The 11700-nt window shown below is 24.1% G+C and overlaps 1 long non-coding RNA gene across 1 annotated transcript; it reads left to right on the forward strand.

Moving 5' to 3' along the window:
* The first annotated feature begins 10187 nt into the window (after positions 1 to 10187).
* LOC145846005 (uncharacterized) lies at positions 10188 to 11345 on the forward strand. Its single transcript, XR_014370612.1, has 2 exons — positions 10188 to 10334; positions 11114 to 11345. It is a non-coding gene; the product is annotated as an uncharacterized LOC145846005 (long non-coding RNA).
* Positions 11346 to 11700: the final 355 nt, after the last annotated feature.

Genomic DNA, 11700 nt, shown 5'->3' on the forward strand with positions numbered 1-11700 from the left:
GGCTGTTTTATACATTTGCAGTTTTAGCCGGAGGGTCTTTTTACTGTCTGTGTCGCAATGGCAGTATTGCAGTGAAGACAGTCAACAAGTTGCACGCGAATTTTGCAAAATAACAATTTTATGCTACCACAAAAATTTTTAACAAAATGATTTCTTCAAATAAAAATTAACTTTAGTACATATCTAACAGTAATTTATAATTTTATATAGTTTTGAAAACTTAAATAATTAATCTTTTATGTTTTATTGCAACCAAAGATTTTCTACTTACCGTAAGATTTAGTGCATTCTGTATATATAAGCTTATATTTATAAAAATAATTTCAAATTTTTTTTTGTTATTTAAACCGTTAAATAACTGTTTTATATTATTAAACAGTAAATAAAAATTAAATGAATTATAAAATAACTTAAAGTTAGCTTTTTTAGATTAAAATTTCCTAATTAAAGTTAAATAGGAATTTTTTAACGCATTTCAAAAAAGTTCATAGTTTTAATTTAGTTAAATTTGTATCTATATGACTTAGCGACAAGCAATAAAAATATAAATTTAATTTACTATATTGAAACAAGATGCGGCGATATTTCATGTATTGAAAGTAACCTTTGAAATATTGCCCTGGACAATACATTAAAAGGTATTCAAATGGTGTGCGACTCGATAACTGTAAAGTTCTTCGTGCACCAGGCCCTAGGATCAAACATTTAAGCGTTTTTTTGTTCAATAAACTATATTGGGGCGATACATAAAGGTGATAAGTTAGTATATCTGTAATAAAGCAAAAATCGCAAAAGTTAATTAACTAATTTATACTGTTTTATTTACTATTTTTAAATGTTATAGAAAATAAAACAGTTATGTAGTGTTTTTTTTACATATTTCAAAATATTTGTTTTCGATTTTCAACGGTATGTTTAAAACTAAGATAATGACTGCCTCTAATTTAATTGTTTTTACAGTTACTTTAAAGTAAAATAGATATTTAAATTTTTTTTATTATTTTAGACTAATAGAAAGTAAAAAAATGTGTTAAAGCTAAAAAAACAAGATTTTAAACTTATGTGTTTAAAAAGCCTAACAAGACTATAAAAGAAAAGTTATTTCGATACTCAAATGTAATTTATATAAGGTTTGTAATCCATAGGAGAATCTAAATAATCAAATGACCTTTAGAATACTTTTCATTCTTACACAACAAAGTTATATAACTTTTATTTATAGCAATGGCTTAAATATATACGTTTAGCTGCGTTTACGTAACTTTGTACAACATTAAATTGTTACTTAAATTAACTAAACACAATTTCTAAGAGTCAATATTTTTATGTCTTTAATAAATAAATAAAATGAAAAATAAGATTATTAATTTTAAAATATAATCTTTTTTAAATTATAATGGCAATATGTTTATTTCATAGTATAACATTTTTGTTTTTGAAATACATTTGAAGTCACGTCTAAAACAAAGTTTTATTTTCAATCTAAGTAGAATTTAAAACTAGTTTGTACTAAAACGCAACTAAGTTCGTATGTATAACTTATAATTTTAGATACTTTGCTAAGTTACATAACGTAACAAACCGTAAAGCCAGTTAAATTATCGAGCACTTGTAACAAAAAAATTACAAAGTCAGAAATTTTTGAAGTGTGTTAACAAAATTAATATTTTTCAACGTTCATCAAAGTGTTTTCACTTAAAGGTTGACAATGAATTAACAATGTTGTGATATCGCTAATCAACAAATTGCACACGAAACATTTTATGAAGTTTTAAAAATTATTACAATTGTTTACGCGAACAAGTTCAGTCAAATTGTGCATAAATTTTAACAAAATTTCAAGGATATTTTTATTTGTTTGATAAAAACACAATTCTTTAATTATTTTTTAGTAATTTGTTATACACTGAAAAATTAATACCAAATGTTAATTAATATTTACGATGTTTATGTATATACAACGTTTTTACAAGTAAATAAGTGGTTAATCAAAATATGACACAATTTAAAAAAAATAATTTAAACAAAATTATTAAAAGTAAAGAGAAAAATAAAAATGCTAACGACAATTTTTAACAACATAAAAAAGAAAGTTTATATAATATAAAAAGGTTTTGAAAAGTTAGTATTTGATACACAGTATAAATAATTTACTTGTAGAGCTAATCTGTGAGTTAATTAAAAAAATGCATTTATTGCACTTTTTACCTCAAGGTATGTAATATATTTATCTGGAATTTTGTTTTTAAAGTTTCAAATTTCTGAGAATTAAAATAAGTGTAAATTGGCACGTTGTGTTGAAATACTCTAAAGTTGCGATATCGCAAAAGTTAATTTAACTAATTTATACTGTTTTATTTACTATTTTTAAATGTTATAGAAAATAAAACAGTTATGTAGTGTTTTTTTTACATATTTCAAAATATTTGTTTTCGATTTTCAACGGTATGTTTAAAACTAAGATAATGACTGCCTCTAATTTAATTGTTTTTACAGTTACTTTAAAGTAAAATAGATATTTAAATTTTTTTTATTATTTTAGACTAATAGAAAGTAAAAAAATGTGTTAAAGCTAAAAAAACAAGATTTTAAACTTATGTGTTTAAAAAGCCTAACAAGACTATAAAAGAAAAGTTATTTCGATACTCAAATGTAATTTATATAAGGTTTGTAATCCATAGGAGAATCTAAATAATCAAATGACGTTTAGAATACTTTTCATTCTTACACAACAAAGTTATATAACTTTTATTTATAGCAATGGCTTAAATATATACGTTTAGCTGCGTTTACGTAACTTTGTACAACATTAAATTGTTACTTAAATTAACTAAACACAATTTCTAAGAGTCAATATTTTTATGTCTTTAATAAATAAATAAAATGAAAAATAAGATTATTAATTTTAAAATATAATCTTTTTTAAATTATAATGGCAATATGTTTATTTCATAGTATAACATTTTTGTTTTTGAAATACATTTGAAGTCACGTCTAAAACAAAGTTTTATTTTCAATCTAAGTAGAATTTAAAACTAGTTTGTACTAAAACGCAACTAAGTTCGTATGTATAACTTATAATTTTAGATACTTTGCTAAGTTACATAACGTAACAAACCGTAAAGCCAGTTAAATTATCGAGCACTTGTAACAAAAAAATTACAAAGTCAGAAATTTTTGAAGTGTGTTAACAAAATTAATATTTTTCAACGTTCATCAAAGTGTTTTCACTTAAAGGTTGACAATGAATTAACAATGTTGTGATATCGCCTAATCAACAAATTGCACACGAAACATTTTATGAAGTTTTAAAAATTATTACAATTGTTTACGCGAACAAGTTCAGTCAAATTGTGCATAAATTTTAACAAAATTTCAAGGATATTTTTATTTGTTTGATAAAAACACAATTCTTTAATTATTTTTTAGTAATTTGTTATACACTGAAAATTAATACCAAATGTTAATTAATATTTACGATGTTTATGTATATACAACGTTTTTACAAGTAAATAAGTGGTTAATCAAAATATGACACAATTTAAAAAAAATAATTTAAACAAAATTATTAAAAGTAAAGAGGAAAAATAAAAATGCTAACGACAATTTTTAACAACATAAAAAAGAAAGTTTATATAATATAAAAAGGTTTTGAAAAGTTAGTATTTGATACACAGTATAAATAATTTACTTGTAGAGCTAATCTGTGAGTTAATTAAAAAAATGCATTTATTGCACTTTTTACCTCAAGGTATGTAATATATTTATCTGGAATTTTGTTTTTAAAGTTTCAAATTTCTGAGAATTAAAATAAGTGTAAATTGGCACGTTGTGTTGAAATACTCTAAAGTTGCGATATCGCAAAAGTTAATTAACTAATTTATACTGTTTTATTTACTATTTTTAAATGTTATAGAAAATAAAACAGTTATGTAGTGTTTTTTTTACATATTTCAAAATATTTGTTTTCGATTTTCAACGGTATGTTTAAAACTAAGATAATGACTGCCTCTAATTTAATTGTTTTTACAGTTACTTTAAAGTAAAATAGATATTTAAATTTTTTTTATTATTTTAGACTAATAGAAAGTAAAAAAATGTGTTAAAGCTAAAAAAACAAGATTTTAAACTTATGTGTTTAAAAAGCCTAACAAGACTATAAAAGAAAAGTTATTTCGATACTCAAATGTAATTTATATAAGGTTTGTAATCCATAGGAGAATCTAAATAATCAAATGACCTTTAGAATACTTTTCATTCTTACACAACAAAGTTATATAACTTTTATTTATAGCAATGGCTTAAATATATACGTTTAGCTGCGTTTACGTAACTTTGTACAACATTAAATTGTTACTTAAATTAACTAAACACAATTTCTAAGAGTCAATATTTTTATGTCTTTAATAAATAAATAAAATGAAAAATAAGATTATTAATTTTAAAATATAATCTTTTTTAAATTATAATGGCAATATGTTTATTTCATAGTATAACATTTTTGTTTTTGAAATACATTTGAAGTCACGTCTAAAACAAAGTTTTATTTTCAATCTAAGTAGAATTTAAAACTAGTTTGTACTAAAACGCAACTAAGTTCGTATGTATAACTTATAATTTTAGATACTTTGCTAAGTTACATAACGTAACAAACCGTAAAGCCAGTTAAATTATCGAGCACTTGTAACAAAAAAATTACAAAGTCAGAAATTTTTGAAGTGTGTTAACAAAATTAATATTTTTCAACGTTCATCAAAGTGTTTTCACTTAAAGGTTGACAATGAATTAACAATGTTGTGATATCGCTAATCAACAAATTGCACACGAAACATTTCATGAAGTTTTAAAAATTATTACAATTGTTTACGCGAACAAGTTCAGTCAAATTGTGCATAAATTTTAACAAAATTTCAAGGATATTTTTATTTGTTTGATAAAAACACAATTCTTTAATTATTTTTTAGTAATTTGTTATACACTGAAAAATTAATACCAAATGTTAATTAATATTTACGATGTTTATGTATATACAACGTTTTTACAAGTAAATAAGTGGTTAATCAAAATATGACACAATTAAAAAAAATAATTTAAACCAAAATTATTAAAAGTAAAGAGAAAAATAAAAATGCTAACGACAATTTTTAACAACATAAAAAAGAAAGTTTATATAATATAAAAAGGTTTTAAAAAGTTAATATTTGATACACAGTATAAATAATTTACTTGTAGAGCTAATCTGTGAGTTAATTAAAAAAATGCATTTATTGCACTTTTTACCTCAAGGTATGTAATATATTTATCTGGAATTTTGTTTTTAAAGTTTCGAATTTCTGAGAAATAAAATAAGTGTAAATTGGCACGTTGTGTTGAAATACTCTAAAGTTGCGATACTCCAAAGAAATGAAATGAAGTTTGTGTTGTTGTTGCGAATTTACACTGTCACAGAAGAATTTCAGCTTGTAAATCACCTTAAATAACACATGTCAACTAAGTGTTTCGAATAAGAGTTAAAGAATTGTTTTATATATTTGCTAGTATTTTGAACTATGATATTTTTTAATTGATAAAAAGTAACTTTTGGTGATAAAAAAACGCAAATGTTAGTAATTGATCGTTTTTTTGCCACTAAAACATAATAGTTAATAAAATATTTAATTCACACATTATTATTTATAATGTAAAAAAAATAAAAAACTTTTCAGTTTATATCTTGCAATATCATATTCATGACTGTGAAAATAATAAAAAAACAAAAACAATTGTTAAGCTCACTTCAACTAGAGTTCTATTAAATAGTCTTTTTTTTAGACTATTTGACCATTTCCTGTATAAAAAACTCTGAAAACAAGTTTTTGAAAGCATTAATGCAATAATTAATAGGAATGAAAATCAAGTTGTTTACTTGTTTTAAGGAAACTACTTAGATTTTAGACCTTAAAAATCTTGAAAAGTGTTTTAAAGGTGTGCACATGATTATTAAGTCGATTTACTCAACAAAAAATTTCTTTTGAAAAATTTATACAATAAGATACTTTATTTATTATTATTATCATTTGTATATTTCATTTATTAATATTATCAAGTTAACACAAAGTAAATGAATCTGTATAACAAATTTTTTTTTTTAATTCAGCATGAAGAAAATTACTGTCAACGTCTTAGAAAACTTCATTACAATTTCAAGTATTTCGTACTAGTAAAAAATACAAGTTTTAAAAGCTAAAACTATTAATTGTTGATTTTGCTTAATTAATGTTAAGCAGTAATAAAAATATATTTTGATTTAATTAGTTAAAATAAACTTTAACATACATGACTTTGATAATCATATAACATGTAAAATTAAAGTAATTGAAATAAAATGCACATTTTTATCTAATAACAAATTATATAAAATTATTCAATTTTTAATATTTTGTTGAATTTGTACTTTTTTTAATAAACTAAATGCAGTTTGTTGAATGTGTAGTAATTTGTTATTAACGAATAGTAAAATCAAAAGTTTAATTTTTTACAGAAAACACGACAAGATAACTTATTTAAAACATTTTTTTAAGTAATAAAAAAAGTAGTTTGTAGTGATATGTTAAAACTTGTTTTATCATACTAATGTGTTTGTCTTATTTTATGTTTATTTCATCTAAACTAAATTCACTGTTTTTAAAAACTTAATACAATTTTTAAATAAATTGCACACGTTACTAATGTTTCAATTTTAAAGCTTATTACATAACATACCACAAATAACGACGAAAATTAAATTATCTAAATTACATCTCAATTTGTAACTTACGGATTGAAAAATACTAGATAATTTTTAAAATGTTGTAAAATACATATAAACATTAATAGTTGTTTTAGAACTATGATTAAGTATTAAAAAAATTCCCATTGGACATTAAAAAACAACAGTTTTATAAACACAAACTAAACTTTTGTTTAAAATAAGAAAAGTTAATCTTGAATTATCCAAATTTAAATTTTTTCATTGTTATCAATCACATAACGAAGCATAAACATTCGACTTAATAGAAAATAAATTTAAGTAGCAAACTAACAAAAAAAAATATGTTTGTACTGTATTACCAAACAAATAGTTTTAGTCCTTTTAGTAAATTTATAATAACTTTAGATTTGATATAACAAATTTTTTAGTCTTGTTTAAGACGTTTATTCGTAAAAAGATAACTCTTGTTAATTATTTAAAACGGAGAATTTTAATACAGTTTTATAAACATATTTTTTTTTAATACTAAAAAAATAGTTAACAAGTATTAGAACTTAAAAGTGCTTTATTTGAAATAAAAATACATCGAAAAAAGTTCACACAGATGTGAAAACATTGCCTTGCTTTGTTGCAGCAAATAATTGCGACCACTAATTAGGACAAATTCGTACTTACAAAATGTGTACCTATTAATCGAACCCTGACTTGTAAAAAGTATAAAACTCACAACAAGTTACTACAAAGGCATTAAAAGTTAAAAACTTATAGAAAAACAATTATAATTATGTATGAAGGTTTTTGGCGTTTTCGCGCGGTTCGCCTTGTTTTCGGTTGCCATTGGAGACGACCACGAATGCCAAGAAGGACAAGTTGAAGTTGAAAACTGGAGGCAGGAAAAGGTTTTCGTTGGTTAATAAAACTCATTGCTATTAGCTTGATGAGTTTTGTTAAACATGGAGAAATTTAAATAGTGCTTTTATATTTTTTAAAGATTTTTACAATTTTTAAATATGACTTATAAAAATTGTTTTAAAATCAATGTTTTATTGGGTGTTTGTAGGCATCTTAGATGATTATTATTCTTTTTTAATTCAAAGTTTAATATGCTAGTTTAGAAAATCTGTAAATGTGCAAGTTTTCAGAGATAACCTGAGAAAGTTTAAATACTTCATTTAAACTAAACAGTCAAGCTAACCTTGAACAAAAATCTGGTAAAATTATTTTATCTACAGCATGCGTGGATTTATAATCATCATAAAAAATCAAATTTATTTTTAGACAGAAATTTTGAGAAATATACATACTTAAGGTCTTTTAATGTGTATGTGGAACTTTATATTTATCGTATAACCACTCAAACAAGTTAAACTTTCCATTAAAACTAAACAAGACGTTCAACTAAAAATTCAAAAAAATATGCGTAAAATTTTTTAAAGTAGTTTAAAACTTCAACACACTGTATAAATAAATGAATTTAAATAAATACAATATTAACATATAATAAACAAATTCTATAACTCTACAGCATGCGAGGACACTCTGAAATCTTGAGGATGCAGCCACACTCCGAAAAATGACATGTGCAAGGTCCTACGAGAAGGGATACTGCACCAGCGACCAGTACGGTAGGTACATCAGGGAGAAGTGCTCCGTGTCGTGCGGACTCTGTGGAAGTGATGAGTAAACATCTGATAAAAAGCCAGCCGTCAATTACTGATTTGTCTTTTCCTCTTTGATTGTTTTTTTTTTTGAACTAAAGCACTTTAAAACTGTAATTGACTTTTTTTATTTTTGCTCAGTTGATGAGTGGATATAACATTGAATACGAAGCCAGCAGTCATTTACTGATTAATCCTTTAATTTTTGGACAGTTTTTATTTTGTAAATTAAAACATTAGCTTACTTATTTTTGTTTACTTAGGTTAAGTAATTATAAAAAATAAATTGTTTTTATTTATTTATTTTGTTTTTTATAAAGTTGCTAGTGTTCTTAACCATGATTGTTTTTTTTTTAAATACAACTTTTAGTGCTAAAAGAACAAATAAAATAAAACAATTTAACCGTTAGTATTTTTTACGCAAACAGAAAATTTATTTTTTAACTTTGTAAAAGCATAACTACACTATAAAAATAACAAATTCTAAGTCGTTTTCACGATCTCATAAATTCATACTAAAGTTTTATTAAACAGTTTAGATTTTTTTCTGCTAATATTAAAAGATAACTGGAAGTAAGGTTATGAAACCATCAATATCAAATCTTATTATATTCAAAACATATATTTGACATACTTTACTTTAACTTTAGAATAACGTATAAAATTGAGTAGTTATAACTAAGTTTTTATGATTTATAAAAACTATTAGTTTTATTAAAAAATTAAATGCAAAATAACTTAAAATAATTCATTTTTATCACGAATGCAACACTAAATATTTAGTTCATTTAAAAAAAACATTAGTTTAGTTATTTGAAAAAAACTATTTGTAATAGTTTAGTTCTGATAATATGACAAATGTTATTTATAGTCGTAATGTGTTTATAAGATTTTGTGGCTATCTAAGATAAACTGGTTCTATTTTGCTTGACAATTGAAGTTTTTAAATTATAAGATTGTAATATTGTTGTTTAAATAAAGTTGTTGTTTAACGTTAAAAAGAACGTTTAACATAAGTTCCAATTTTAAGTTTTTCAAAGATTATTTTACACAAGTTACGACTTAAAATAAGATTTTAGCTATTTACTAAATAAAAACACTCGATAATTTTTAAATTGCAGTAAGCTATTCGAAAGCTGCATTTGTTTTAGCAAAATGATAAAGTAGTAGAAGAAAAAATTTAAAACCCTAAATTAATTTTAGTTTTAACATGAATTCATTTACCGAGCATTTAAGCAATTTAAACTTTAAATTCTAGTGAAATTGTTTATTATCAAATCGATAATTTAGCATAAAGTTACGACTCAAAATTAAGTCATTCAAACTACAGTTAAACTTGTAATAAATGGATTTAAAGAACTTTTTTAAATAGTAACAAAAATATAATTTTAACTACTTTAGTGAAATGATAAAAACTTTGTGATATACAAGTTGAAATATATTTTGTTTTCAATGTTTTAATGTAGTGTTGGTTAATAAAATATAGTCTTTTTGAACGACTTATGATTATGTAATTGAGTTTTATGAGTATAAACTTTATTTAACTTCTTAATAAATACTAAACAAGTATTAAAAATTGGTGTTTGTAAAACTTCAGAAAGCTATTTAAAAAATCTAATAAAAAAACCATGAAAGATATAATTTCAACAAAGATGTAAAAAAGTTGCCGTCTTTGGTGCAACAAATTATTGCGACACGGAGTAAAATAAATTCACACTAAACGACCTACCCTGAGGCTAATTTCTTTAAAAGTATAAAACTCAGTACAGGACTATGCATAGCATCAAAAGTTACAAACTTGTAAGAAAACAACCACTAAAAAATTATGAAGGTTTTCGTCGTTTTCGCACTGTTCGCCTTGTTTTCGGTTGCCATGGGAGACGGCCACGAATGCCCGGACGGAGAAGTCAAAGTTGAAAACTCGAGAGGCGAAATGATTTGTGTTGGTAAGTGAAGTGTTTCGTAAGTAGTTCGATAAGCTTTGTTTAGAGATAAAGCAAGAAAGTCTAGATATTTCGTTTAAAGCAAACATTGGGGCTGACGTTGAATAAAAAACGTGCAGAAATTTATTCATTGCAATTTAAGTATGCGCGGGTTTATGAATGAATAACTAATTATAAGTTTACATAGAATTAAAAAAGTGATTTTAAAAGTCTTTTAAAGTGTAAGTTTTACTGTGGATTGTGATATTTCGAGCACGACTATTTCAGTTCGGACAATTCTTATTTCGAAAACTCAAGTTCAAAAGAAAGAAATTAAGAGACCACATCTCAAAAAGTTTTACGTTTAAAAAAAATAATATGTAGTCTTTAATAATACCGACAAGCTATTTTTTTCTTTTTTTTAAGTTTTAAACATTTTCAGAAATACGGCAAATAATGTTCTAATATATTCTTAAAATATTTAAATTTCTCCAAAATGAAAAAAAAAGTGGCTTGTAGATTTTAATAAGACCTACTTAGGTAACTTTTAATTTTTTTAGTGTATATCAAAATTAAGATATAATTTCTTAAAATATTTTAAAGAACTTTAATAGTTGGAGCTTGAATTGTCCAAAATTTAATTGTCATTTAACCTGTAAAACTTATTACAAAACTTAAATTTTCGATTAAAACTAAACAAGAAAACTGACCTTCGACATGTAATAACGAGCTAAGAAGTTTAAAACTCGAATAGTTATATTTACAAAAAAAAAAAAAACAATAATTGTAATTTTTTTACGCAGCATGCAAGGACACTCTGAAATCAGGCGGATGCAGCGGAACTCCGAAGAGGGACATTTGCCCAATGTACTTCGCTAATGGGTACTGTGACCACGATAGCTACGGAAGGTACGTCAGGGAGAAGTGCCCCGTATCGTGCGGCCTCTGTGGAAGTGACGAGTAAACCTGACACTTGACCTGTCCCGGGCAAGACGTTAAACTGCATGCACAGCGGTGTGTGATGACCGAAAGGTTTTTTCGTAAAGTCCTCGGACCAAACTTTTTTGTCAACAAACACCAAGTGACCAGCCGTCAACTGTTAATTTAGCGTTTAATTTTTTGTTTGATAGTTTTTATCTTGTTAAATAAACTATTTTAAACATGTTTCTAGTTTTTTATTTTATTAACGTCACGAAATATATATTTGACCATTATGTAAACTTGAAAGTTGTCAGTAAGTTTATAAAAATAAGTGTTTGTTTATTCATATAAACTACCAACCAGTGGCGTCGCGTGGTATTTTTTTTAGGTGGTGCAGAATTTAAAAAAAAATCAATTAGTTCAATAAAAATTATATTTTTACTGTCAAGTTTGAAAACAACTGAACTTT

This window comes from Thalia democratica, unplaced genomic scaffold, assembly GCF_965202585.1.
Source record: "Thalia democratica unplaced genomic scaffold, ktThaDemo2.hap1.1 HAP1_SCAFFOLD_250, whole genome shotgun sequence".
In the NCBI taxonomy this organism is placed as follows: Eukaryota; Metazoa; Chordata; class Thaliacea; order Salpida; family Salpidae; genus Thalia; species Thalia democratica.